This window comes from Rhipicephalus sanguineus, unplaced genomic scaffold, assembly GCF_013339695.2.
Source record: "Rhipicephalus sanguineus isolate Rsan-2018 unplaced genomic scaffold, BIME_Rsan_1.4 Seq7480, whole genome shotgun sequence".
In the NCBI taxonomy this organism is placed as follows: domain Eukaryota; kingdom Metazoa; phylum Arthropoda; class Arachnida; order Ixodida; family Ixodidae; genus Rhipicephalus; species Rhipicephalus sanguineus.
Genome location: NW_023615898.1, coordinates 7,359 through 13,170, shown reverse-complemented (window position 1 = coordinate 13,170; position 5,812 = coordinate 7,359).

Genomic DNA, 5,812 nt, shown 5'->3' with positions numbered 1-5,812 from the left:
AGTAGTATAGTGTACTAGAAGTAGAATATACGGGGTACGGGTGTTCAGACGCCCTCTCTCGCCATGCATCGCGTGAAGCGGCGCGCGTGGACAAAAAGCCGATCCGCCTGGCGGCGCTGCCGTAGCATGGGCTGGCAGGATTGTCTGTGTAGCTCTGCCGCTCCGCCTCCTCGCGCAGTTCTCGGGTGCCTTGCAGTGACCTGTTGCTTGTGTTCGCGCTCGCTTAGCTGAAGTTTTTCTGGCGATTGCTTTGCTTGCCATGCGACAGTGAGGCAATGCCGAGTCGTCGGCGGCAACGACACTGATTTGCACCTGGGTGCGAAACAGGTTATCATTGGAAAAAAGGTGGGCAGCCATCGTTTTTCGCTGTTCCAAAAGACGAAGCACGGAGAAAACTTTGGGAGCGGAATTTACATCGTAAGGACAGGACCCTGGACGAAAGCTGCTCTGTATGTGAGCTGCACTTCGAGCCATTATGTGTGATCAGAAGTTCGCGTACCCCGTGGGAGACCAGAGCTGACGCCGGACGCCGTGCCGACGTTATGCCCCTAGCTACTTGTCAAAGAAAGCGTCGCATCCAAGACTTCCGAGAAAGCGGAAGAACTCTGCGGTTGATTCTACAATCACCAAGAAAACTGCAGCGCCCTGTGCTGAAGGTGAGGCCACTGATTCAGCTCCGTCAGCTCCACGCGAGAAGTCAGAGTTGACGATTTGGACAATGCTGTTGAAGCAGGGAACCTCGACTTGGTGGAGCGCACACTCCAGAGGATTCCATCTGATCACAAAGAATACGTGGAGCAGAAGAGTGATGATCGGCTCATATATTATATGCCCGGTTATGTGGCACGAAAGTTCCTAAAGCGAAATGACATGCACAGAGTGTAGGAACGTTCCTTTGCTTACCACAGCTAAACCGGGCAAAAATTGCGAGTTCACATAGCTTGGTGACAGAGGTGGGCTTCTCTACCCGCCTGACTGCTTATTGAGGCAGTGAAGAGCTAGAGGGCATATTTACCACCTTTTTCAGCAAGCAAGAGCTGTGCAGCAACAGCGTTGTTGATGTGATGCGGCTCTCAAAAAAAGCACTTTGACTGTACCCTAGCTGCAGCCAACATGCAGACCTCCTGACCGTAGCAGTGGTAAAGTTTTGTGTGCTGACCACGACTTCATTTTTTTCGTGAAGGGGTAATCAACCAGTCTCGAGAGGCGAACGAAAAAAAAAAAGCTGCATGCGAAAATCAGTCGATGTTCATAAGGTGCCACCGTGATCAAGTGGTGATGAACTGATACTCTTCGGAATGGCGACATTTTGATCAGTGTTTCTGCTCACTGCAGTGTGCGCGCACGTAAACGTAAATAAAGAGTTTCTTCCTACAGTCCGGCTGTGGTGCCAAGTGATGTTTTCTTTTGACTGTACAATGCAAAATCCCGGCCACGGCGGCAGTATTTCGGCGGGCGCGTAATGCAAAAACACCCGTGCATCTATAGATTTAGGTGCATGTTAAAGGACCCAAGGAGGTAAAAATAATTCACAAGTCTTCCACTACGGCGTGCCTTGCAGTCTAATGGTAGTTTTGTTACCTAAGCCACATAATTACGATTCCATGAGGCAACTATCAACAAGAACGGTGCCGCGCCTAACGAAGAAAGTCGAAGCTGTCGCAGGGCGTAGGCTACGACTCGTTATAGTGATATTTTAAGAAAAACCTTCAGGGTTCATAGATGCTCCTTTGATACATCGAGCTTCCTAATCTTTTATTCGTTCATCGACCGAGCTTTAAAGAAACTGCAGGGAGTTTTGTTTCCCCAGTTATGACTGCTTCGCTGTCGTATGCTAGTCCCTGTTTTTTCATTCGGACTGCGTGTTTCGGCTTTATTGCAGTAGCAGTAGCAGCACCCGCGGGGTGGTTCCACGCCCCCGCGTGCAACATCCGGTGGTGCCACAAACAGCCGCACACACGCCAACATTTCGCACCGCGTGTCCGCATGCTATGGTGGTATATTTTCCGGCCTGTACGTCGTGATGACACCTGTTCTTTTTATTATTCCCAATGACATCGACACGAACAGCGCGACGTTCAAACGCGGATGGTGCATGTACTACCTAGGCGTACACTAGGCGGTACATAGGTGGGAGGAGGGAGAGGGGTCCGTGTCCGTCCACCTTCTTGCAGGGCCCCCAGTGAAGTCTAGCCAGAGTTTAAAGGAGCACTGACACAAAAATTTTAGTTTTGCGCTTCATTGCTGCAATGTGTTGCTGGGGGCCTATTAGTCATAACAGGGCACATCGCTCGCTGCAGCGCGCGACAGATAATCATTTACTGTCTGTTTATTACCGACCAGTCTCAGTTTCCGTTTGGGAGAGCTCCGAGAGCGACAAGCATAGTATTCGCAATTGATAGATGGATGGATGGATGCCAGATGGATGCTATGAGCGTCCCCTTTATAACGGGGCAGTGACAAGTGTGCCACCTATAACCTCCTTGCACCTGGCTCGACAAAAAAATCTCTTTCCTTTTTTAATTCTTTTTTTTATGTTGGCCTAATGCATCTACTTCGATAAAATCAATCTTACTACAGGAAAAAAAAAGCGTAAATTCTCAGCCCAGTTCTCTGCCCTTTACGCCAGACAGTTCTTATTTTTTCCCAGTATTTATTTTTCTCCTTTCTCTCTAATTTTCTGCCACCAATACTTAACCGTCTCTTACTTATTTCAATCGCGGGTGTGTTTGAATTGTCGTAAAATGCCTCCCTCCTTATTTCATTCGTGCCCTTTCGGTAGTTACTCAAAGCCGGTTTTTTTCTCCATAGCTGCCGTCCAGTAAATCCTCTCCGCCTCTCTGACTTTGCGCTTAACGCTCTTTGTTGACATACTGCTTACACTACCAGCCGTATATTTACTAGTGAGCCTCCTAGTTCTTTTCTCCACTGTGTGTCCACGCTCTTCCTATACAAGTAACGGAACACCTTCTCTGCCCATCTACTCTCCTTCATATTCCTTAGCCTTTCTTCGTACCTTATTTTGCTCTGAGCCTCCCTCGCCTCAAACCTGCCCATCCCATATCGCCCCTTACAGCCTCATTTGTCGTCTTCCCGTGAGCACCCAACGCGAGGCGTCCCACAGTCCTTTGCTTTATATCCATTCCCGATTGCACCTCTGCCCTCATGCACACCACTGAGTTCCCAAAAGTAAGCCCCGGAAACCATTACACCCTCCCACAGTCCTCGAAGCACCTCGTACCTATGTATCCCCACAATGCTCTGTGCTTCATTATTGCAGCATTCCTCTTTCCTTTTGCTGCCGAGGCTTTTTCCTGTACCTCCATGTACCTGTCACCCTCATTTATCCATACTCCGAGGTACTTGTATTCGCTCACCCTCGGTATTTCTGGCCCTGTATTGACACCGCCTGATCACAAGGGTCATTAAATACAATCATTCCGCATTTTGTTACACTAAATCCCATTAGCGCACCAGGATTTCTCTCGGGGGGGGGGGGGGGGGGGGGGGTTGAAACTTCTGACAAGATTACAGGAGTGCGGGGGCGGGGGGGGGGGGGGCAAGCACATTGCATAATATGCCATTTCCTTGCTTCAGCTGGAGTAATGCGACAAATAAAATACCAAATAATAACAATAATAATAATAATAATAATAATAATAATAACATGAATTATGATGATGATTATTCAGCGTTTTACAGAAAGGTCTTGAAATAACTTGACAAGGCCAAAAACCGTTCAGTGGAGCAGCTGTGCACGTAGAAAATAAACTACAAATTGAACCGACATGTCGGCTGGCTGGCGGTCGCGCAATGATGTTAAAACTTTATTACTATGGTAGGTAGCGCATACAAACGGGACGCAAGAAAGGCACATGAAGACACCCAGCGCCGTGTGTGTGTTTTCGTGTGCGTTTCTTGTGTAAATTTCAAAGCGCACCATAAATATTACTTATAAACTACATAGTATTGATTATAAATAGCATGTACAGTTCAATGCAGCACACGTGCAGTACAATTCTCAGCTCACGGATAAACTGCATTATAATCACACTTACTAATGTTGAATTCCAATGGCGGAGTCGGAGCAAGCTTTTCTGCTCCTTTTGGAGTACAGTGTTCTAGAAGTTTATTTTGGAGCAAGTGTGTTCCAATGGCAGAGTGAGGGCGGGAGTCAAGCGTTCCAATGGGAGAGTCGGAGTGCATTCAGAGCGGGAGTCACTCCGTGGAGCAGGAAAAGTTGCTCCGCCAAAATCGGCGGAGTCGACCGGAACTCGGCCTGACGTACTTCCTTTAACACGTTTGCCTGCTTGGGGGCGCTGCCGCTGTCGCGTGTTTGACAGTAATGGCGGACAACATGGGCCACATGGGCGTCTGGGCAAATCGTGCGGCATTGCTTCCGCTGATCGATAGCGACAGCTCCGAGTCAGAAAACTCCAGTTTCTGCACGAGCGATTCATCGGATAGTGACAGCGACGCTGAAACTGCCGCGTACGAGCGGGAATTCGACAGCGGAATTAGCAGAATGGAATAACTACACGCAAGGTATTCTGGGCAACTCAAGCACTTCCGCTGCCTTCTTGCTCCCATGCTTGCTCCGGCGGCGCGGATTGTGTTCCAATCGCGGATTTGGAGGCGTCGCTCTACGCCAGAGTCGAGTGCTCGCTCGCGGAGTCCATCGGCTGCTCCGACTCTGCCATTGGAATTCAACATGACTTTCCAGCGTAGATTCCCAGGTCACTCCGGCGCATGTAGGTTCGGCGGCTGAACCATCCTTAGTAAAAATTGACTGGTCAATGGACCCATGAGACGACGATACCTGCTGAGTTACCGGTTCCTCTATGGACGTAATCGGGCATTCCGGTGTTGTTGCTGCGTCGCTTGAATATGAACACGAAATCCTTTTTGGGTAGTAGGTGAGGATGTGTTCGACCATAGCCTCGTTCGACTGGCGCTTCGAGAGAGGGCTTCGGCGAGGTAGGTCATTGCCAACGCAGATTTACGCAGCAAACACGGCCACAAGTTTTAGCAAGCAAACTGAACGTGCACGCATGTGTGCACATCAAACGTTGTAGTTTCCGTCCGATGTACATGCAAAAAAGAAGTGGTAAAAAGAATGGGCGAGAGACGTTTACTGAGAAAAAGAAAAGGAAACGTGCCGCCCAACACACCTTCCGCACTTCCAAGGTTCTTTTTTTCTTACCAGACGTCGTTAAAAACATTTACACCTTCTGCCACGGCTTCTTGCTCCTCCCGTCTTTGCAACGGCCGGACTCCGCATGGCATGCTTAGAGTCACTGCGTGCGTGCGATGCTGCGACAATGGCTGGCGACGCACACACTAGTTGCCCCAAGGGTTGCTCAGAAATGCAGGAACCACTCAATGTGCTTAAACTCGTCGTGTGCGCGTGCTACGCAGCCTCCGTGGCTTCGCGGTCGCTTTGATGAACGAGCCGCTGGCGAGGTGTCCTTTCTTCTCGCCGCACTAACACGTCTCGTTCGACCGCTGTCACGAGGGTCAGAAAAAAGTGCGCGACCCACTCCGTTGCAGCCATTAAGCAACAGACGGTACCATTCACCAGCAGCCCCGAAGAAAATAGAAACCACGTGCGTCGAAGCTTGGCGGATGGATCAGATGCCGCCGACGCCTTCTTATCTTTAAAATTTGAGTGAGCATTGTCCCGCGTTTCAGAAACCATGCGGTTCCCTCTTCGGAGTTTGAGGAAGGGAAGCACATGAAAAGGGCTTCTTTTCTTGTTCGGCGGGTATGGAAGGGTGCTTCAGGCGGCGGCGGTGCTTGTCGGCAAAAGAAC